The sequence below is a fragment of the Capricornis sumatraensis genome, chromosome 17, assembly GCF_032405125.1.
Source record: "Capricornis sumatraensis isolate serow.1 chromosome 17, serow.2, whole genome shotgun sequence".
In the NCBI taxonomy this organism is placed as follows: Eukaryota; Metazoa; Chordata; class Mammalia; order Artiodactyla; family Bovidae; genus Capricornis; species Capricornis sumatraensis.
Window position 1 is genome coordinate 33,996,153 of NC_091085.1, and position 25,039 is coordinate 34,021,191.

Below are 25,039 nucleotides of genomic sequence, written 5' to 3' on the forward strand. Positions count from 1 at the left end.
AATATCTCAGCTTCTGAATAGCCAAAGTTATAGGAACTTTATCATATTTACAAATTGGATATTTTGAACTGAAAAGCAATATTTACCCACATGGTATTCTAAGACTCATTTAAGTTCAGATCAGCTGTGATCATATTTTCTTGGTTATGAATAAGTTAATGATTATGGCATTTTTGTATTATTAAAAGTAGTTTTTGGTTAAGTCAGTGCTTAAATAATAACTCAGGAAGATCAGTTGTAAAGATTACAGGAGATGTTGTTTCATGTAGTACAGTTCCTATTGTTTTTATTTTATGCATTATTAATTTCTAGTGGTAAAGAAGTGACTGCTACCAATGAAGTTAGCAGCACTTTAAAAAATACCAAGGCCTTCAAGGTTTCTATTCTTTTTTTTCAGTTACACCTGCACAGTAGAGTAATAAGTATATTCAATTTTTTATATTGAATTTATTCTGGAAAGAAAGACATCAGTAAGACATGCCTGGACATTTCTCTATTTGTTTCAAAGACAGATGTGGTTATGGATTTCAAATTGAGATTTCAACCAGAAAATACATTAGTCTAATTTCTCCTCCCACCAGTAGTTATCATTATTATCAATACAATTTAATACTAATAGCCAAACTTTCTAGGTTCTTAGGTATAACTTAGGTGAAATTAACATACTTTGAAAATTTTTTGCCAGTTTAGTAGGTCTCTCTTTAAGGTACCATCAAAAACAATTTGTTCTGGTAGAAAAATCATGAACTTTGTAATCAGTCCCAGATTGATTCAAATTCCAGCTCATCCATTTATTACTTGAATGAGCTTCATCAAGTTCAAAATCCCTGAACCTCAACTTTCTCACTTCTATAGCTCTTCTGAGAGTAAAAGATAGTATTTGTGACTTGATGTATGGTCGAGGGTCACAAATTGGTAGCTGTGATGATTTTGAGTGCAGAGTGACTCACTTTCATTCTTTATTCAAAATCATCATTTTGGAGCTTCAAACCTTGGCAACGACAGTGATTCTTTTTTTTTTTCTGTCAAAGTGAGAGGATAAGCAAGACTGACTCAAAGGCATCTCTTCGCACAGGGTGACAAAGGGAGTTCTGTTCATATTAGAGACCCTTTGATGCAGTTCTAAGAAGAAACAATCACAAGTGATCTGCCTCTCCTCCAGGCTGGAGAAACACTTCCATTTTTCTTAAAGAGAAAATTTTAAATGCTAATAAAAACATTGCTTCTATAAAGTAGTTTTTATTTATTTATTTATTTATTTATTTGAGAATCATCAGAGCCTAAAAATTAGGTGGTTAGAGCTTGACTTCTATGTTAGAGTACTCCAGATAAATAGAATATATATATATGTGTGTGTGTGTGTGTGTGTGTGTGTGTGCGTGTGTGTGTGTATAAAAAGTGGTTTATGATACGTTACCAACTCACATGATTATAGTCTGGAAGTCCCAAAATCTACCTTCTGCAAACTGGAGACTCAGGGAGGCATGTACTGCAGTTAGAAGGCTAGAGAGCCAGTAGTGTAGATACCAGTCCAATTTATGAAGCCCTGAGTACAGGTGCATCAAAGCCAGACGGATGCTGATGTATTAGCTTAGTCAGGCTCCAAGAAGGTGAACCTTTCCTTCCTTCAACTTTTTGTTCTACTCAGGTCCTCAGAGGATTGGATGATGCTTCCTAGGTGAAAAGGGCAATCTACTTTGCTCAGTCTACTTGTTCAAATGCTAATCTCTTCCAGAAACAGTCTCACAGACACACCCAGAAGCAATGTTGAACCAGATATCTGGCTACCCCATGGGCCAGTCAAGATGACCTATGAAATTAATTGTTGTACCTTATAATTCTGACACTTCTTAGTTTTGTGTTCTGTAACTTTAAGCCAAACACTTAAATGCTCTGTGTCTCAGTTTTCTGTGAAACAGACAAAATAAAATAGTGTGAAAAATAAATCAGTTACTATTATAGTTACACTAATTTTTTATTATATATCTATACTTGATAACAGTAAATATTAAATGAATGTAGAGTTGTCAGATTTTATACTTTATTTTTCCCTTATGTTTCAGTCAGTTTTTCCACCTTGATTCTGTCTTGCAGTCAGTAGTCAAGAAAATACAGAAAAACTAGAAAGCTTGTTACTATAAAAATGTAGCTCCTGGTGTATTGATTTGTTGTGTTCCTATAATATATACAGAAATGACCATTTATAAATTTATTCACAATGTATAATACTGTTAAATTTTACTTTTGTTATCAAAATGTCATTTAGATAAAAAAAAATAAATACAGAAAGATGTATGTCATGAAATATCCCTTATATGTAGAATCTAGAGAAAAGATACAAATGAACTTATTTATAAAATAGAGGTAAAAGGACTTCCCTACTGTTCCATTGGTTAAGACTTCACATTCCAATATAGTTAGTTTGTGTTCCATCCCTGGTTGGGGAGCTAAGATTCCTTATACCTAGCTCCAAAAAAAAACAATTTAAGACAGAGCAATATTGTAACAAATTCAATAAAGACCTAAAAAAAAAAAAAAATGGTCTACAACAACAACAACAAAAACTTAAAAAAAAGAAAAAAAAATAACAGAAACAGACTCACAGATGTAGAAAACAAATCAGGGGATAAGGGGGAGAGGGATAATTTTGAAGATTGGGATTGACATGCATATACTATTTTATATGAAATAGATAACTAATAAGAACATAGTGAATAGCACAGGGAACTCTACTCAGTACCCTGCAATGGCCTATATTGGGGAAAGTATCTAATCTAAAAAAATTAAAAAGACTGTGTCTATGTCTGACTGATTCACTTTGCTATACACCTGAAACTAGTTTAGTTCAGTTCACTTCAGTCACTCAGTCGTGTCCACCTCCTTGTGACCCCATGAACCACAGCACACCAGGCCTCCTTGTCCATCACAAATTCCCAGAGTTCACACAAATTCATGTCGACTGTGTTGGTGATGCCATCCAGCCATCTCATCCTGTCATCCCCTTCTCCTCCTGCCCCCAATCCCTCCCAGCATCAGAGTCTTTTCCAGTAAGTCAACTCTTCCCATGAAGTGGCCAAAGTACTGGAGTTTTGGCTTTAGCATCAGTCCTTCCAAAGAAATCCCAGCGTTGATCTCTTTCAGAATGGACCGGTTGGATCTCCTTGCAGTCCAAGGGACTCTCAATAGTCTTCTCTAACACCACAGTTCAAAAGCATCAATTCTTTGGCGCTCAGCCTTCTTCACAGTCCAACTCTCACATCCATACATGACCACTGGAAAAACCATAGCCTTGACTAGACGGTCCTTTGTTGGCAAAGTAATGTCTCTGCTTTTCAACATGCTATCTAGGTTGATCATAACTTTCCTTCCAAGGAGTAAGCATCTTTTAATTTCATGGCTGCATTCACCATCTGCAGTGATTTTGGAGCCCAGGTCGGTAGGTGCCCAACATGCTACTGGAGATCAGTGGAGAAATAACTCCAGAAATATTGCATAGGAACCTGGAATGTTAGGTCCATGAATCAAGGCAAATTGGAAGTGGTCAAACAGGAGATGGCAAGAGTGAACGTCGACATTCTAGGGATCAGCGAACTAAAATGGACTGGAATGGGTGAATTTAACTCAGACAACCATTATATCTACTACCGTAGGCAGGAATCCCTTAGAAGAAATGGAGTAGCCATCATGGTCAACAAAAGAGTCTGAAATGCAGTACTTGGATGCAATCTCAAAAACGACAAAATGATCTCTGTTCATTTCCAAGGCAAACCATTCAATATCACAGTAATACAAGTCTATGCCCCAACCAATAATGCTGAAGAAGCTGAAGTTGAACGGTTCTATGAAGACCTACAAGACCTTTTAGAACTAACAGCCAAAAAAGATGTCATTTTCATTATAGGGGACAGGAATACAAAAGTAGGAAGTCAAGAAACACCTGGAGTAACAGGCAAATTTGGCCTTGGAATGCGGAATGAAGCAGGGCAAAGGCTAATAGAGTTTGACAAGAGAACGTACTGGTCATAGCAAACACCTTCCAACAACACAAGAGAAGACTACACGTGGACATCACCAGATGGTCAACACCGAAATCAGATTGATTATATTCTTTATTGCCAAAGATGGATAAGCTCTATACAGTCAGCAAAAAGAAGACTGGGAGCTGACTGCAGCTCAGATCATGAATTCCTTATTTCCAAATTCAAACTTAAATTGAAGAAAGTGGGGAAAACCACTAGAGCATTCAGGTATGACCTAAATCAAATCCCTAAAATTAGTACAACACTGTAAATCAATTATACTTGAATGAAAATTAAGAAGAAATAAAATGCCCCCCTCCCCGATCTGACCAAACTTTTTCACCCAATAGATAAACTGAATCCAAAATTTTGCTTATTATTTCCTTACCTTTTTTTACTGGTTTTGGCATATATATTATATATTCCAAAATAATACATTATCTAGTTTTGCATGATTATCAACTTTACATAAATGGAATTATATTTAAAAATAGATTGAAGCTGTATTCAGTCTGATTGTAATCTTGCAGAGTAGGCATATGTTTACTTTTTAAATTTACCAAGTTTGACAGTGAGATGAAGACACTGAAGAAAGCAGCCATACGGAAGGGTGATGGGTGCTGAGAGACGGCCATCCTCTCCTTCCTTGGATGGCTTGTCTTGCTGTCCATGTGTCACCACATCACTGGGACACCTTCCCCTTTGTCCCACTGCCCACTGATTAGTGTTCTACTCACATTAAAATATAGTTGGGTATATATAATGAATTTAACATCAGGATCCTTCTGACATTCAAGATAATGAGTGTAGTAGGCTTAATAGTGACCTGCCCAAAGATATATCTGGGTCCTAATCTCGGAAATTTGGGACTACTACTCATTGGGGCTTTCCTGGTAGTTCAGTGGTAAAGAATCTGCCTGTAATACAGGAGATGCAGGTTAAATCCCTGGATCAGAAAGATCCCCTGGAGAAGGAAATGGCAACCCACTTTAGGATTCTTGCCTGGGAAATCCCATGGATAGAGGAGCCTGGCATGTTACAGTCCCTGGGGTCTCAAAGAGCTGGACACTACTGAGTGACTAAACAGCAACAAACAAACAAATGGTAAAATATTTTGGTTAAATTAAAGCCCTTGCAAAGCGATGCTTATCTTGGATTACCCTGATCAGTCCTAAATTCTTGATAAGTGTCCTTATAAGTGTGAGGCCAGGGAAGATTTGACAGAGAGAAGGTGGTAAAGAGACCATGGAGGCAGAGATTGCAGTTACATGGCCACAAGTCAGTGAATGCCAATGGCCATTAGAAGCTGAAGACAAAGAACACATTCTTCACTAGAGTCTTTAGAGAAAGGACAACACTGTTGACACATTAATGTCAGACTTCAGGCCTCTCCAGAACTTTGAGAAGGTGAATTTCTGTTGTTTTAAGCCAAGACTGTAGTGATTTGTTTACACAGCCTCAGGAAACTAATACAAGTGATTATATAATTGAAGAACTTTGTTAAGACAACAATGAGAAAAGACTAGTTGATTAATCTATCCACTTCTTTCACAATAAACCATTATTAAAATAACTTTTATTTTGACATGATCTTGAATCGATTGCCTCTGAGGTATATTTACAAAGCTGATATATGAAAACATATAGAAAAGGAATATGTGTCATGGAATAATAATGAAAACATGGAGTGCATCTGTATATGTGTGCATGATTGTATTTTAGGGAGGAAGAAAGATGACATGGATATAGGGATGTCTGTTATTCTGAACTGGTGCTAGCCAGAGGACCACTGCCAGAGGACTCACTGATATAGCTACTGTTTCAAGAACAATGGTTGTGACAACAGTGTTCCCAGGTTATGTTTAAAAGAGATAATGTTTCAGCTGCTGTGAGTGTTCATAAAATGTTGAGAATATAAATAAAACTGAAGTTGAAATTAGGGGAGCATTTCAATGACCATAAGACTATTGACATTTTTTTTATTACTTTCCAAACATTTAGGAGTTGTCATGAATAAACAAACAGTATATAAACACTCACTTGCTTTAGTGGCAAATATCTCCAGAGATGTTAGGGATATGTACAAATCTAGGAAAATAAAGTGCAATGCTTTTAGATTCTTAGAACATGTTAGAGGAAAAAGTATAAAGGCACTTTTAAAGAAATATCAATTACCATAGAGTATGTATCAGTGGAACAGAAGTTTAATTTATATATTCTGTGGCTTGCAGAGAAACAACATGTTAGGGAAAACTGAAAGAGGGTTAAACAGTTTATTTTTTAAAGTTTTATGAAGAATTTAGAAAGATTTAGAAATTGAGAAAAAGTAAGCATGTTGATCTCAAAACAGTATTTTAGGCAAATAAGGCAAAATATGTACACATATGTGTGTATATCAATATATGTATAAACATATATTTTTAAAAATAATTCAAATGATAATTTGAATAAATTTTGTGAAAATTTCCATTCTATTTACCATATGAAAAGTCTAGCACAGAGAGAACTGTGCTTGTTTTTTTTTTTTTTTTTAATCTTATAGATTTTTTTCCTCCTGTCTAGAAATAACATAATCTTGTCAGCAATGGAAATGAAATCTTTAAGAGGTGAAACTGTGCATATGAATATCAAGACTTTAAACCTTGCTTAATTCAACAACATACCTCAAATGGCCCTTTAAGACATCTAGGCAAGGACTTCCCTGCGGGTCCAATGGTTAAGACTCTGCCTTCCCACAGGGGTTGTGGATTCAATTCCTGGTTGAGGAATTAAGATCTCATTAGCATTGTGATGCAGCCAAAAAAAAAAAAAAAAAAGATTTCTAGACAGTACAATCACCCTTCTCCTACATATGAGTCCCTTACTTCCCAAAGATATAATAGTCATGCTTTCTTTTAATGTTTTTATTCTCATATTTATTTCTTCCCCCGCTGCTGCATTTTTACTTTTCACTATGAAACTGCTCATGCTTCATTGAGGAAATAGCAAAAATAAACCTAGAATTCTTTCATTTTCCCATTACCACATCTGTACTATTTCTCTAGACATTTCTGTACCCGTACTCTTAGTCTTGTGCTTCGTGGATGAAGTAGATTTTCTTCTAGCAAACATCAACACCTCCATTTGTAATCCAAATCCTATATTCTTGGCATCTCTTCTGCAATTTCTTTGTCTTTCATTTGTATCATTTATCCCTCTCTATTAGATAATCTTCATGTTTTCCACATACTTTGCTGCTAAGTCGCTTCAGTAGTGTCCGACTCTGCGACCCCATAGACGGCAGCCCACCAGGCTCCTCTGTCCCTGGGATTCTCCAGGCAAGAACACTGAAGTGAGTTGCCATTTCCTTCTCCAATGCATGAAAGTAAAAAGTGAAAGTGAAGTTGCTCAGTCATGTCAGACTTTTCGCAACCCCATGGACTGCAGCCTACCAGGCTTCTCCGTCCATGGGAGTTTCGAGGCAAGAGTACTGGAGTGGGGTGACATTGCCTTCTCCGATTTTACATAAAATAATCTATCTTTTGTCTTACCTAAATTAAATAACCAGACAGTCATTTCTTTGTTTTCTCACATTAAAATAATCTCTAGAAAGAATTTTCAATAAATACAGGCATGAAGATGTTGTCTCAGGCCGTTTAAATAAGACTGTTCATGTTTGGGAACACATGTAAGAATTAAAGATTTTAAAATTAAAAAAAAAAATAAAAAAATAAAAAAATTAAAAAAAATAAATAAAATGAAAGTGAAGAATAAAAAAAAAAAAAAAAGACTGTTCTACTCAAAATTCTGTAGCTTCCCTGGTGGCTCAGCTGTAGAGAATCCACCTGCCAATGCAAGAGCTATAGGAGACACAGGGTCTGGAAGATCCCCTGGAGAAGGGAATGGCAACCTACTCCAGTATTCTTGCTTGGGAAATCCCATGGACAGAGGGGCCTGGTAGGCTACAGTCCATGAATCACAAGAGAGTCAGACACAATTTAGCAACTAAACAACAACAGCAACCCACAACTCCATGGTGAATTAGTTAAATATTCAAATCCAATAGTATTTCCTTAAATTTATCTTACTTATACTTTTGGAAATATTCAACACAGGTGTTCATCCTATTTCTTAAAACATCCTTCCTTTTTGGCCTTATCACAACACACATCTAGTTTTCCACATCATTTAAATGACCTCATCTTCTCAGTCTTCTTTGCTGGTTCCACCTCCTTTTGATTGATGTCTATTTCTCTTTGTAACTCATCTCATGTTATTTCTTTCATGAATTTTTAAACGTGAATAATCATATGTAAAACATTTATATTTTTGCCCCAATCTATTCTCGGAATTCTAGACTATTTACATAGTATTAATATCTCAACTTAGCATGTTCCAATTATAAGTATGTCAAAATGAGCATATACAGAATACATTCTTCCTGTGCAAGACGATAACCTAGCAGTGCCTCTCTTCTCAATATACAGGTCTTTATTTCACCAGTTGTTCTAGGAATAACTAAAGACCTAGAAATCACCCTTGATTCCTCTCTTTTGCTCCATCCACAAATCCCATGCAGATTCAAGATGCTTTGAGATTTTTGAACAAGCTCAAAAGCATTCACAGAGATACTCACATAAGACTTTTAATGATGACACAGAGAATGCAGGCAAATGTTGGAGGGGCATCTAGGTACAAAAATCCCCTTGCACATTCTTATGGCGCAAGGATACCTATTTTCCTCTGAATTTAACTGTCAAGATTTAAATGACAAATAATGGTTTCAGGACAATTTAAGGTAGGAGTGCACAACAGGGTCATTTATGCCTCTTTGGTCATAGAGCTAAACTAGGCTATCTAATCAATCAGCCAGGCAAAAGCCACTAATAAAAAAACTCAGACCTGGGTGCTTCCAGGGAATTTCAGGCTATTAAAAGAAAAAACAAACAAACAAACATAAATCACTTGTTAGTTACTTGATTAGCCACCCTTATCTTTGCACAAGTGTCAAAGCAGACATTCAGGTGTCCCTGGAGATAGGAATAGGCCTGTCCCATTTTATGTATAACTCTTTCACACCTATCCATTCTGCAGGAAATTCTGTTGACTTCTATATGTAAGATATAACCCCATTTTCCCTGCTAATAACATGGTCTAAAACACCAACTTCTAAAATTTAGGTAGCATCAATCGCCACTTATCCCAGTGCACACACCCTTTGCCCCCACCCCCTTTGCCCCTTCTAGAATGCATTCTTTCCAGAGCAGCAACTGGAAATATTTAAAGGCAAAAATCAAATCATGACTTTCCCCTCATTTAAATATTCAAATATCCCTCCATGTTACCAAGTGAACATTTCTCTAAGTTTCTTATAAATTTAAAAACACTTTATCCTTTATCATTGCAACATCCCTATAAAGGAAGTGTTCTTGTTTTCCCTATGCTATTACAGAGGAAACAGCCACAGAGAGATTTAGAAACTTAAATTCTCATAGGTGGAAAGCACTGGATCGAGGAGCTAAATTCAGGAAGCCTGTGTCTGAAGACCATGCTATTCAGTACCAGGCTATGTTTTCTCCTGATTATTTTATTTTATTCATAGAAAATTGAGCTTCTTGCACTCTTCATATACAGTAGTATAATATAGAACACTAATTTAAATGCTTTAATGAAAAATAAGGATACTCTGCCTTCTTTTCTTACTGCTTAAAACTGTCTAGTGGAATTTTATGTCTTAATCATGTTAGGTCTCACAGGCACAATAATATTTGAATTTCACCATTTATTAGGGAAAGTGAAGCTTCATTTTAAGTTGAATTCCCTTCAGAGGCAAATGATAGGCTATGGTTTTGTATTTGTAACAGCATATGCTGTTTGAGTGCCACCACTGTTCATCATTGTGAATAGGGCATGGTTAAGCAGACACCCAGTCACAGCTGAAATACATGATCATCCTTTTTTTTTCTTTATGTACTTCTGCATTTTTGTTTCGTTGTATCCAATTACTAGATTATATCTTGCCATAGAATCATTCACCATTCTTGTCTTTGGTTCTTTAGGTGAGGTGACAACCAAAGACACTGCTATTGTAAAAGTCAGTCATGGGAGAAAGTGTAGAAAAGTTCAATAAGATTTTGAAATAAAATGAGATATTCTTGAAACTTAGTGAGGCAGAGGTTTTTTAAAGCCTTTTTTTTTTTTTTTTGCCCTTTAAAGTGTTCACATTGTGATTTAACCACATTATTACTAGGCGAGATAGGGGAATCTCATTTGATACACTTCATTGTATTTTATATTAAAATTCAGGGATTCTGAGGCTTTTAATGCATAGAAATGTAGCAGAATTTACATCTTCTACTTTAGTAATCAGCCATGTTATTGTCTGTTACCCTTTGCTGATTCCAATGTCAGAAACAATACTTCTACCTATGTCTCAAACTGAATTCATATATGACCTAGAGTACAAATGAAATATTGCACAATCTTACTTTAGTCAGGAATAAAACAAAACCCAAACAAAAAAGCAATTAACTGAATATAATTTAATAATACCAGTAACTTTTCTCCACACAATTTTGATTTCATTATGGCAAAATATTTGTACATATAAATATATTTGAAGCTTATGCCCACCTATATCTCAGTATATGTCATCTCTTTATATAGATATCTATATGTATTTTATTCCTGAAAAATTAGGATAAACCTTTTATTTAAAAAAAAATCACTGTATTTTATAGTTAAAAATGTTCACTCCTGGGAACAAGGTAGAACCTTTTAGATATAGTTTTTTTTAATTTAATTTGAATAATAAAAACCATAAAATGACAGTGTAGGTCCAGAAAGCTATACCTGAAAGTAAATTCAATTTTGTTTTGTCAGAATTAAAGCATCTCTCAGAGTAGGATGACGATCTTCAAATAGGTTCTTTGTGGGGAAATGGGATAAAAACACTGTTAATTTTTATCTCTTTTTTACATTTAAGGAATAAATATTTTAAGCACAATGCCACAATTTTTATGTAATTTAGAAAGTTGATTCAAAAATTCTGTTGTAAAACTGTCATTGGCAAATTGCTTTGAAAAAATGGAAACAGTGTTGCATGCCCTATTTGATATCAAAATACTATAAATTAGTCACAATTAACACACACTGGTATTGGTCAGGAACACACAAACACATTGGGAAACAAAATAGATAGCCCAGGGATAGGCTCAAAGAGCAAAACTGGCTTGCAAGTATTTGACAGTTCAAATACAGAGGAAGTGTACACTTTAATAAATACTTGTAGGCTATTTTGATATCTATTTTGGGAAAAATCAAACTTCTTACCTAACATTATGTTCAAGCAGAACTAATGTCATTTCTCGTATAAATGTTTAAAAATACTTTAAAATAATTATAGAAAAACCAGGAGACTATTTTAAAATTCATTTAAGTACATATAATATGAAACTCAAAACAAAAGATACTGTAAAACAAGTAAAACACTCAAGTGGCAGTCTGGCTACATAACATTTTCAACACATGTAACCAAAGAGTTCTTAAGATAATAAAATTGCAAGTAGGAAAATAAGTCAAAAAAACATACATATGAATAAAATCTGACACATATACACAAGAACTACAAATTGTTAGTTAACATATAAAATAATTAGCTTTACTAGCAGTTAGGAATATGAAACCTGTGAAAACAAAACCCTATCCTTCCCATTTGACAAGCATTTAAAAAACTGTTAAAAATCTAGAACTGTAGAAAGTGTGGGCTAAAGACATTCTCTTCCAATAGTAGCAGGATTGTGAATTGATGGCTAAATTAAGTTTTCAGACACAGATTTGTTTTTACCATTAATTTTAAAAATCTATAAACTCAACCAAGCAGTTCTCTTCTAAAAAAACTAGCATATGTGCATAAATGATTACTATAAAAGATTGATTGTTGTAAAAACAAATTGCTAAAATGACCTTAATGTCCATCAAAATTGAGGGATTTATTAAACACTGGCACATCCATGATATGAAAGTTCATCCATCCATTTAATCTGTGTATATTTAGAAATGGTAATATGGGTGATCACAACTACACACTGATGAATGGGAATAGACATAGGACATGTACATGTTATTTCATTAAAAATATCTCAGCATGTGTATCTCTGAATATATCTGTGTGTCTAATAAATTAATAGAAAATTATGTCAAGTGCAAAATGCAAGTGAAGACATTTTACATTTCTATTGCTTAAGTTATGATTTATTTTCATAATCACTCCCTACATGTACAGTTATACATTTTTGGTCAATGGAAAAAAATATAAATTATAAGTCATGCATTTGTCTAAGAGTTAAGTTTCTGGACACTTTATGATAATTTCTGAATATTGAATGTTTACTCTGGGACAGGCATTGTATTGAAAATTAAATGTTAATCCTCATTATTTCCAATGAAATATATTTCACTATTAGGACTATTGTACACTATTAGGACTGTACAAACCAGAAACTGAAGTTGATGAAATAATAGGGCCAGACTAATAAGTGGTATCCAGGAAGAAGCTTTCTCTGGTTCTGAAGGACACCGGACAAATGCATTTTGTATTACCTCTTACAACACCTGTACCTAACTTTCTTTTTTTTTTAACTATAAATTTATTTATTTTAATTGGAGGTTAATTACTTTACAATATACTATTGGTTTTGCCATACATCAACATGAATCCACCACAGGTATACACATGTTCCCCATCCTGAACCCCCCTCCCTCCTCCATCCCCATACCATCCCTCTGGGCCATCGTAGTGCACCAGCCCCAAGCATCCAGTATCATGCATCGAACCTGGACTGGCGATTTGTTTCATATATGATATTATACATGTTTCAAGGCCACTCTCTCAAATCATCCCACCCTTGCCCTCTCCCACAGAGTCCAAAAGACTGTTCTATACATCTGTGTCTCTTTTGCTGTCTCGCATACAGGGTTATCATTACCATCTTTCTAAATTCCATATATATGCGTTAGTATACTGTATTTGTATTTTTCTTTCTGGCTTGCTTCACTCTGTATAATAGGCTCCAGTTTCATCCACCTCATTAGAACCGATTCAAATGTATTCTTTTTAATGGCAGAGTAATATTCCATTGTGTGTATGTACCACAGCTTTCTTATCCATTCATCTGCTCATGGACATCTAGGTTGCTTCCATGTCCTGGCTATTATAAACAGTGCTGTGATGAACATTGGGGTACATGTGTCTCTTTCGATTCTGGTTTCCTCGGTGTTTATGCCCAGCAGTGGGATTGCTGGGTCGTATGGCAGTTCTATTTCCAGTTTTTTAAGGAATCTCCACACTGTTCTCCAGAGTGGCTGTACTAGTTTGCATGACCAGTAACGGTGTAAGAGGGTTCCCTTTTCTCCACACCCTCGCCAGCATTTATTGCTTATAGACTTTTGGATCACAGCCATTCTGACTGGCATGAAATGGTACCTTATTGTGGTTTTGATATACATTTCTCTGATAATGAGTGATGTTGAGCATCTTTTCATGTGTTTGTTAGCCATATGTATGTCTTCTTTGGAGAAATGTCTTGATCTTTGGCCCATTTTTTGATGGGTTGTTTATTTTTCTGGAATTGAGCTGCAGGAGTTGCTTGTATATCTTTGAGATTAGTTGTCAGTTGCTTCATTTGCTATTATTTTCTCCCATTCAGGAGGCTGTCTTTTCATCTTGCTTATACTTTCCTTTGTTGTACAGAAGCTTTTAAGTTTAATTACATCCCATTTGTTTATTTTTGCTTTTATTTCCAATATTCTGAGAGGTGGGTCATAGCGGATCCTGCTGTGATGTATGTTGGAGAGTGTTTTGCCTATATTCTCCTCTAGGAGTTTTATAGTTTCTGGTCTTATGTTTAGATCTTTAATCCATTTTGAGTTTATTTTGTGTATGGTGTTAGAAAGTGTCCTTGTTTCATTCTTTTACAAGTGGTTGACCAGTTTTCCCAGCACCACTTGTTAAAGAGATTGTCTTTTCTCCAATGTATATTCTTGCTTCCTTTGTCAAAGATAAGGTGTCCACATGTGTGTGGATTTATCTCTGGGCTTTCTATTTTGTTCCATTGATCTATATTTCTGTCTTTGTGCCAGTACCATACTGTCCTATTGACTGTGGCTTTGTAGTAGAGCCTGAAGTTAGGCAGGTTGATTCCTCCAGTTCCATTCTTCTTTCTCAAGATTGCTTTCACTATTTAAGGTTTTTTGTATTTCCATACAAATTGTGAAATTATTTGTTCTAGCCCTGTGAAAAATTTAGTTGATAGCTTGATAGGGATTGCATTGAATCTATAGATTGCTTTGGGTAGTATGCCCATTTTCACTATATTGATTTTTCCAATCCATGAACATAGTATATTTCTCCATCTATTAGTGTCCTCTTTGATTTTCACCAGTGTTTCATGGTTTTCTATATATAGGTCTTTAGTTTCTTTAGGTAGATATATTCCTAAGTATTTTATTCTTTTTGTTGCAATGGTGAATGCAATTGTTTCCTTAATTTCTCTTTCTATTTTCTCATTATTAGTGTATAGGAATGCAAAGGATTTCTGTGTGTTGATTTTATATCCTTCAACTTTACTATATTCATTGATTAGCTCTAGTAATTTTCTGGTGGAGCCTTTAGGGTTTTCTATGTAGAGGATCATGTCATCTGCAAACAGTGAGAGTTTTACTTCTTCTTTTCCAATCTGGATTCATTTTATTTCTTTTTCTGCTCTGATTGCTGTGGCCAAAACTTCCAAAACTATGTTGAATAGTACTGGTGAGAGTGGGCACCCTTGTCTTGTTCCTGACTTTCAGGGAAATGCTTTCAATTTTTCACCATTGAGGATAATGTTTGCTGTGGGTTTGACTTATATAGCTTTTATTATGTTGAGGTATGTTCCTTCTATTCCTACTTTCTGGAGAGTTTTTATCATAAATGATATTGAATTTTGTTAAAGGCCTTCTCTGCATATATTGAGATAATCATATGCTTTTTATTTTTCAAATTGTTAATGTGGTATATTACATTGATTTGTGGATATTGAAGAATACTTGCATCCCTGGGATAAAGCCCACTTGGTCATGGGGTATGATCTTTTTAATGTGTTCTTGGATTCTGATTGCTAGAATTTTGTTAAGGATTTTTGCATTTATGTTCATCAGTGATATTGGCCTGTAGTTTTCTTTTTCTGTGGTATCCTTGTCAGGTTTTTGTATTAGGGTGATGGTGGCCTCATACAATGAGTTTGGAAGTTTACCTTCCTCTGCAATTTTCTGGAAGAGTTTGAGTAGGATAGGTGTTAGCTCTTCTCGAAATTTTTGGTAGAATTCATCTGTGAAGCCGTCTGGACCTGGGCTTTTGTTTGCTGGAAGATTTCTGATTACAGTTTCAATTTCCGTGCTTGTGATGGGTCTGTTAAGATTTTCTATTTCTTCCTGGTTCAGTTTTGGAAATTTGTACTTTTTTAAGAATAGTCCATTTCTTCCACGTTGTCCATTATATTGGCATATAATTGCTCATAGTAGTCTCTTATGATCTTTTGTATTTCTGTGTTGTCTGTTGTGATCTCTCCATTTTCATTTCTAATTTTATTGATTTGATTTTTCTCCCTTTGTTTCTTGATGAGCCAACTTTCTTAACTCTGTTCCACTTCTGTCTTTTCATATTTGTTGAAAACAGCAAATCTAAAAATATGAAATTCACTTAATACATTTAAAAAAACTGTAAAAGTGAGTAAATACTTCCAGAATAATGCCTTAGAGGTTGTTTATTTTGAAGAAACAAATTATTAGAGAATATGTAAGGCCTCACATCCATTAGAGAGGTTCACGCAGACACACATACAAGGACCGCCATCACCAATTCTGCCAAACTGGATGCATGTCAAGTGTCAAAATTTATAGTGTTTATTTTCATCATTGTTCTTGCATTGCATGTTAAATACAAAGCAGTAAATAAGTAGATAAATATACTTAATTTTTATATTTAATCTTCTTTGACTTGTGTAAGTCTATCACTAAAGCCCTCATATATGATTGGAATTAATCCCCAAATTTGTATGTGTATTTCTTGTCTAGTGATACATAAGTATTTACATCTCCTTGGTTATTTTGGGCTTGAATTGTATTTTTCTACAAATCACTTGTCTGCTTTTAGAAAATGCTAAGTAGGCAATGACTGTTAGTTTCCATGCCTAGTTTTCATTTCTCTTCTTTTTTCTTTGCTATCTTTTCCCCTAAATAAACTCATTTTGCTCCATATGCTTCTTTCTGCTTAAATTTCTTTATGTTCTCATATTCCTCCCTTATATGTTATGGCTCCATGCTAGAATGCTCAACATATTGAGAAAGTCTACATTTGATATTTCTCAACCAGTAGTTTAGCAGGTGTTAGGATTTCCACTGTGCAATTCAGCCTCACTTCCTTCATGATTTTCCTGTGTGGTGGAAGTGATACTTGCCTTCATTTCAAGTAACCAATATTCACTTTCCATCCATTATGGTAGTTGTATGATGTATAGTATTACTGTTTCCTGCTGGGATAAAAATGATGCATAGTGAACATATTTTTAAACTGCATGGGCATTCAGAAATTTGAAGGGCTAGTACCACATAGAATTTTTAAGTGTAGCTGACTTTGTCATTATCTCTAAATATAAATTTTACTTTTTTTGTAAAATTACATATGTCTTCAGTGTAATTAGTACTTGTTGTTAAGGAAAATGCCCTGAAAGAGTAAGAATTTTAGAGGCACTGGCTAATATATCTATGTTGAAATGCATATTAATTTGTTATTATCTGCATTATCCCTTAGGATGAGGAACTGAAGTATACAGAGGTTAGAACAGAAGGGAGAAATGCCATGTGAAAAAATATTTTAATTCTCCTCTCTTTGGCCCTTCTGTATTTTTCTTCCTGGCCTGTTCTTACTCTTTTCATCCACTCAAAAACTTAAAAACACATTACAGATGCACACACAGGCATGGCAAAACAATATGTTTTAATAAAAGTACATATATAAATATGTCTTTTTAAGTGTCTAAAGATGTAGACATTTAAATTGTAGCCTAAGTATCCTAGAATAAGAAAATAAATCAAATGATAGAAAGCCAATTGAGTTATTGAACAAGTTGGTTTACATTTAATGTTCATTCACTAATTTTGTAATTGCAGTGTATATACAATCTTAGGCTTTGCTTTCATCACTAGTTTTTTTTTTTTTTTTGTCTGTTTCTCCCTTTCACACCCACTTCAGCTCTTCTTGCCTTAGAATGCTGTAATGAAAGGACCTTCAACTATAAAGGTAATATAGATTAAGTTTATGATTGAGCTCTGACCCTACCAGCTGTGTGATACTATGTAAGTTATTTAAGTTGGCTTACTCCTTTTCCTAACAATAACATTGTTATCATATAACAAGATATAAGATTTTAACATATGGTAAAATAAAAGCTGATTTTCTTTCTCTAATTATGCATTCATTTAGTTTTTTGCATATAGTAATATAAAGACATTGTTCCATATATCTGGATAGGTTGAAGAAAAGTATGAAGGAAAGCCAAGGAATTTAGAGGATTATACAACATTTATATGAACTTGTATACTTATATATTTATTCATTCATTCAAAACATTGAATGTGGATCACACTCTGTTCTAATAACCATAAATACAAGAAAGGTGCAACTCTTGCCTTCTTTCATCTGCCATGAAAGCAGACACTGAGGTGTCTTGAGGTCTTTGAAGATAGCTAAGTTACTTCAAAGTTTGTGATGAACAGTGTTCTAGTTTAAACTGTTATCATCTTATACCTAAAACATATTAGAAATGAAATAAATCTATTATCTTTTGACATTATTAAAATTATATGGTTAATATTAAATATAACTATATCAGATAACATTTTCAATTGCAGCAGTTTTAGAAAAAAAGGATTTGATTTTAGGACAATACTGAAAATTAGTGTCTATTATTTTTGATAAAGAAATAGATACATGAACATTTACAAATTGATAGCTCTTGTTAAGGTTTTCATGTCACTTTATAAATTTGTAATCTGTAGGCCTGTATTAGGTCTTTTTAAAACATGTCTTTCAGGGGAGTTTGTAATTTCCTCAGTTCTGTCTCATTGCAACAAAAATTTGAAGTGATGGATGGACCAGTGTTACAGCTCTGAGTTGGGACAATGTTACAGCTATGTGTCACAGCTCAGTTTTGTTTAGAAAGTGAAGGAAAATAAATCCTTGAGGCATGAGGGAATGCTGACCCGAAAGACACAAAAAGAAGAGAGGCCTCAGCCCAATTTTGGCTCCTCTTTTTATGTTTTTTCTTCTCCCCCTGGGCCTGCCCTATGTAAATTAGGCTAGCCAGGAGGGCTGTTTATTTTACCTGAGGTCCTCAATCTGGTCCTCGGACCTTCCTCTGTTCTATTTTCGTGGGCTTTCCCTTCCTTGTCCTTTAGCCACTGCCATTCTGGACTCCTTTTTACTATTCTAAACACCTAACAATGTCTAATCAAGAATAAATATTCCATTCATGTAGCATCTGATGTCTGGGAAGCCCTTCAAATGGGGTGTGTGTGTGCATGATAACAGAAGTGTTCCATGCTTTCAGCATTTCCTGTAATCACAATGCCATAATGCTACACACACATGAACTTACACTCTCACATACACATACCTTAACTCTAATTTTAAAAATTAAAAGCAATAAATTCTATTGATTTAATAAATGCAAGCTTATTTTCCTTAAATTTGTTAAAACATTTTTAATGTTTATTTTTATTTATGTATTTATTTATATTTGGCTGTTCTGTGTCATTGTTGTGGCACGGGCTTTTCTCCAGTTGCAGAGGCTTCTCTTGTTGTGGAGAACAGGCTCTAGGGCATAAGGGCTTCAGTAGTTGTGGCGTGTGGGCTCAGTAGTTTCTGTTGCTGGGTTCTAGAGAAGAGGATCTATATTTGCGGTGCACCAGCTTAGTTGTTCCGAGGCATGTGGGATCCTCCTGGACTGGGTATGAACCTATGTTTCCTGAACTGTCAGGGAGATTCTTTACTACTGCACCACCAGGGAAACCCCATTCATAAAATTTTAAGGTGGAACTGAAAACCAATTTTATTATCAGAGTAAGTGGCTAAAGAATTAAAGACTAACCTAGCATTTGTAGCATGTGAAGTTTTCATAACACCTCTAACGTGGTAACTGAATAACTGAATCATGCATGCACACACACACACTGTATTTTCTGGAATCTCTAGCTATGTACCTTCAGCCAAGACTGGAAGCATTCTTACTCAAGCATAGCTTATCAATATCATCAATAAAAATTGTTGAATATCAACATAATGATCATTTTATTGATGATCTTTGTTTTGTTTTGTTTTTAATACCCACATACAAAGATAATACATTACTGAAAAATGGAGTTGTTACTCATCACTGAAACAAATTTCTTCTGAGGACATATGTATACTCTCTACTTCAACAACCTATTATTTGCTTTAGCAGAATTAATGTGTGGACTGCTGTCTCCAGATCAGTAACAATCTTTTGTATTATTATAATATTGAGTTATATTGTGAAGCATGTATCAGAAACTATGTGTTCATTGACTCTCAGGTGTGAGAAAGTTAGAAGGTTAAAAAGTGGAGATTGAATGGTGGATGGATAGTCGGGGGGTGGGGTGGTATGGAGGTTAAACTCTTATAAATGTTTCAGAGTCCTAATTTCAGAACAACTAAAATAAGGTATTGTACTTTGTTAATAATAAAATTTAGTTCTTCCTTCCCATTATTGGTTTAAAACACAGATACACATACAGTTATGAGGCCACTTTCATTTCTTTGATCTAATTGAATCAGTATAGCCTTTACAATTTCTTCTTTGGTGATACCATAAATTTTGATTTAATTGAAACAAATAAACCAATATAAAGCTTCCACTCAGTACTCACAGTACAGTTCTTTAAGGTTTTTTTTTTTTAATCTGAACCAGCTTTAAAGCCTCCACTGAATTTATTATAATTTGCATCTATTTTATGTTCTGGTTCCTTTGCCCTTGTGAAAATCTCACCATCCCAACCGGGATCAAACCCACAACCCCCCTTCACTGGAAAGCAGTCTTAACCAGGGATTGCCAAGGAAGTCCCCATAATACAATTTTAGAAGAATCAATTTGGCTATCCCAGATGGTGCTAGTGGTACAGAACCTGCCTGCCAATGCAGAAGACAAAAATGATGCAGGATTGATCCCTGGGTTAGGAAGACTCCCTGGAGGAAGGCACAGAAGCCCACACTAACATTCTTGCTGGAGAATCCCCATGGAGAGAGGAGCCTGGTGGGCTACAGTCTGGAGGGTTGCAGAGTTGGACATGATTGAAGTGACTTAGCATTGTAGTTCAATTCAGTTGCTCAGTCCTGTCCAACTCTTTGCAGCTCCACGGACAGCAGCACACCAGGCTTCCCTGTCCACCAACTTCCTAAGTCTGCTCAAACTCATATCCATAGAGTCAGTGATGCCATCCAACCATGTCGTCCTCTGTCATCCCCTTCTTCTCCTGCCTTCAATCTTTCTAAGCATCAGGGTCTTTTCCAATCAATCATTTCTTCACATTAAGTGGCCAAAGTATGACTTAGCATTTAGGAGCGAGTAAAAAATAATCAATTACCGTTATTAACTATGCCTATCCTATTCTTCTGCCATTTTATCTACATTAGGAATCTTATCCAGACTTCAATATTTATAAAGACTTTGAACAGTATTTGTTTAACTTATGCTCAATAATTGGATAAGTTTAACACTAAAAAAAAAAAAAAAATTGTATACCTAGATGGTGCATTTGGTAGCAGTAAGGAACAAAAAGAGTTGGGTATGACTGAGCAACTAAGCACAAGGTACAAAAGACAAAATCCACAGGACAGTAAAGGAGATGACTATTGCAATGAGAATAATGTTCATTATTAAAAGTGTCTACAAGAAAAGGAGAGTAACCTAGGGTTCATAGAGGCAGGTAAACAAGGGAGTCATCATTGAGTCTTATGAAACTCCTAAGGAAGGATTGAGGCTGGCCTTAATTTAAATCATTGAAGGAAAGCAAAGGCAGATCTGGGATATGAGAGAGCAGGATGGCCTTCCTGCAATTAGGTGTTTCTGGGATCACTTTGGGATGAGATTTCTCAAACATCAGTGTTTTGGGGGTGTATGAGACTCAGATCAAATTCAACATTGTCAGGAATAAATATAGCATACACTGTCACTGAACAGGTCAAAGGCAAAATTAAATCTCTAGAATAAAGTGAGGCAGGATGTAAGACAGTCTCTGGAGGATTCTTAGAGTTTGTTCTATAACACTAGTTGGACCATCTGTTGAGTGATGGTCGTAAAGGCCAAGGTTTGTTCATTTGTTTTATTAGTTTGTTTCTTTGTTTTAGGGTTTGCAGGATTAGGGAATGACCAAAATGAAAAAAAAAGAGATATTAACAAAAGAGGTTATATTAAAGTTCCAGAATTACCCATGAGGATACCAGTCTGTGGATTTGAGTTGTATAAGGGAAAAATCTTTCAGTTAGTTACCACCACTGCTTGAGTTTCTTTCTTGAATGTCTCAAGCTAGTATGTCAAGCTCTCGGTGATGTTGTCCAGTCTTGTTTACCTCTTACATAAGGACCTACAAGATCTGAAGATCTCATTGACTTTCTCAATGGTCCAGATAGCAGCTTTTCCATGGAGGAATTAGCCAGCCCAGGGTTTGCTTTGGGGGCAGGTCGTGTGGTGGAAGTCACTGGGCTTCACTGAGTTTACAGAGCTTTGTTCAAATCCATGGGATAAAATGGTCATTTGCAAGGAAATCTAGAGTCCGAATGCAGATCTCAAAAGCCAATATTTAGCTCTCATTGATACTGAGTCAGGCAGAAGGAAGGAAAATTGGAAAAGTTAGGTTGGAGAGATTACCCAAAGAACTGAAACTTTGGTAAGGATGAACAATCTGGCCAAGGTAATAGGACCTAGTACTCTTTTGTTGCAGTAAGGTAACAAAATTGTAAGAGTCAATTAAGTTTTATCCAGGTAAGACAGAATCTGCGTGTCCATCAGTTACTTCTAATTTGCAGAGGAATGGAATTGTTTAAAGAAACAGAATATAGTTTCAAACTGCTAACAGGGAAGGGTGTGCTATAGAAGACACATAGTTTTTTTACTTAAACGCAAAATTTCACTGTACAATTACTCCTCTTTTGACCAAAAATAATATCAAAGAGAGATTGTTCTTTATTATAAACTAAGACTGGTATCCTTAAATTTGGTCTAATCATATATAGGGAGACAAGAATACTAATTTAGTATATAAACATAAGTTGTTTTTTTAGAAGATTTCATAAGGAATCTCAGATTAGTATTTTAAAAGCATCTTAAGGCTTTGAAACCAAGCCATAAACTCTCCATCAGATTTTACCTGTATATATGTTTGGGCAGATTTCTCTCTCTTAGATGACTCTAAGGTAGCTTATGATTCTTGAGCTTCTCTGCCTATCGCCTACCCGGCCCCCAAATTTTCTTACTCACTTCAAAGACTGAAAACACTGTGGCTCCATAAAGTTAGACTTAGTTTCCTATTTGTTCATATCTGATTATATTAGCATTCTTCTCAAATATGGCACTCCAGGGAAGGACTTAGTTACTTAGGCAATATTTCCAATTCTATCTTGGTACAAAGGAGGATAGATTCTTTTGAACTTAATGTGAATAGTTATATTGCCCTGAAAACAATACTGTATGAGAGTTTCCAAATTCTTGAGAGTCATGCTGGGAGTAAAAAATGTGTGTGTGTTTGTGTCTATGTATATATATATCTTACAAATATCTCATTTATGTTTTATAAAGCATATTCTACTCAAGTATTATGTATATATTGTTTAAGAGAAAAGGAGGGATTTCTTATATCTCCACCAAATAAAATATGAAAACATCAACAGTATACTAAACAAATACCACAATCATTTGTCGTTAGTTTACTCAAAATTACTGTATATGTCAATAAAATAGTCTCCATTTGGTTCTGTTTGTTGCTTCATTTTGGTTTAGCATATTTTGACTTCAGATACCAAATACTACAAAAGACAGGTTACTAATGGCTGAATAATCCATTTGCTCAAATTATATTAATTTAATGTTCAGTAGTAAAATAAATGAAAATCATTAGCATGATCAGCATGTTGGTATTGTTCAGAGACTAAAGTACAAATTGTGTAAGAAAATAAGCACTGCAGGAAAAAATACTATACATTCTAGTTTTCATTGGCAGCTCCTGGTTGTTTGAATGTCAGAAGCTGTTTTTAGTGCTTTAATTTACCTATCATCATGTGAACTCAGTGCTCATAAAAGGCAAGAAATTGACAGTTTCAGAGAGTCTTATCTCCAGCTTGACCCCCTGAGTTATTACAATATAACCCAAACATTCTCCTCAAGCTTTTATGAAGTGTTGCCCACCAGTGTCCACCATCAGGAAGACAGTCCTTACCCAATCATCATCTTTCTGTGCTAAATCGCTTCAGTACCATCCTACTCTTTGCGACCCATAGACTGTAGCCAGCCAGGGTCCTCTGTTCATTGGATTCTCCAGGTAAAAATACTGGAGTGCTTTGACATGCCCCCCTCCAGAGTATCTTCCTGATCCAGGGATCAAACCTGTGTCTCTTATGTCTTCTGCATTGGCAGGTGGGTTCTTTACCACTACCGCCACTTGGGAAATCTCCACCCAGTCATGCTGGTGCCCTAATCTAAGACTGTTAGCCTCCAGAAACTTCAGAAATCGATATCTGGTGTTCACAAGCTATCTAGTCTATGGTGTTTTGTTATAGAAGCTCAAAGAGACAAAGACAGATACATTATTATTTGAATATAAGGCATATCTTTAAATATACCTTATATTCAATATTCAACTGTATATTCAATACAGTTACACTATCAAGACATCTAAGAAAATAATTAGTTTTGTGCCAATGAAACTCTTCAAGGAACTCTTTAAGCACAAGATATTCATTGATATCTTAAACTTCTCTGGATTTTATGGGAAATTAAACTAGATAAGTAAACTTTAGGCCTGTTTGCAAAAAAGAATATAATAATTTGGTGAATTAACAAATATAATTTGGTAAGCTAAATAATTACTTTAAAATATTACTCAAGCTTTTATTAAGTAAGTGCCTGAAGATGTGAAAGAATGATTATAAATTTCCTTGCACTTCCTATCAAACCAGTAAGATTTTCTTTCTTTTTAAAATATTTATTTATTAACTTATTTGACTGCTCTGGGTATTTATTGTGGTGTGTGGGATCTTTGATCTTCACTGTAGCATGTGGGTATTTAGTTGAGGCATGTGAACTCTTAGTTGTGGCGGGTGAAATCTAGTTCCCTGACTAAGGATTGAACCCGAGCCCCCTGTATGAGGAACGTGGAATTAAGCCACTGAACCACCACAGAAATCCCAGCAAGGTTTTCTATTTGGTGTTTGTATGTGAATCTATTTTAGAGTTTCTTAAAATTTTTCACTCTATCAAAAGGGGAAAAAGAAAACAAACAAATTTTTTACTCCATTCTTCACTTCATCATTGAACTTTTTTTGGACAGTGTTAAAATGTGTCTGAGCCCTATGATGGCTGGAAAATCCCCCATCCTTTTGCATCCAAAAAAGGGCAACCCTACACTTAAAATAAGTAGTTTCATTTGATATGTCTCAAGGATGATTTTTCACCATGGAAATCTACAACCCTCTTTCCATACTATGGGGTTGTTTTTAGCTAGCTGTTTCTTTTTTCTCTTGCATTCTGATTTGTCCATAACCTTGAATCCACCAATAGAATGTCAAGAGAGTTGCTATGTGTGACTTCCAGCCCAGGCATTTAAAGAGACCTTCTCTTCCCTTCCCATCCCCTCATCTTTTTTTTTTTCTCCTGACTGGATGCAGATGATGATGAAAAGTGAAAGTGAAAGCCACTCAGTTTCGTCCAACTCTT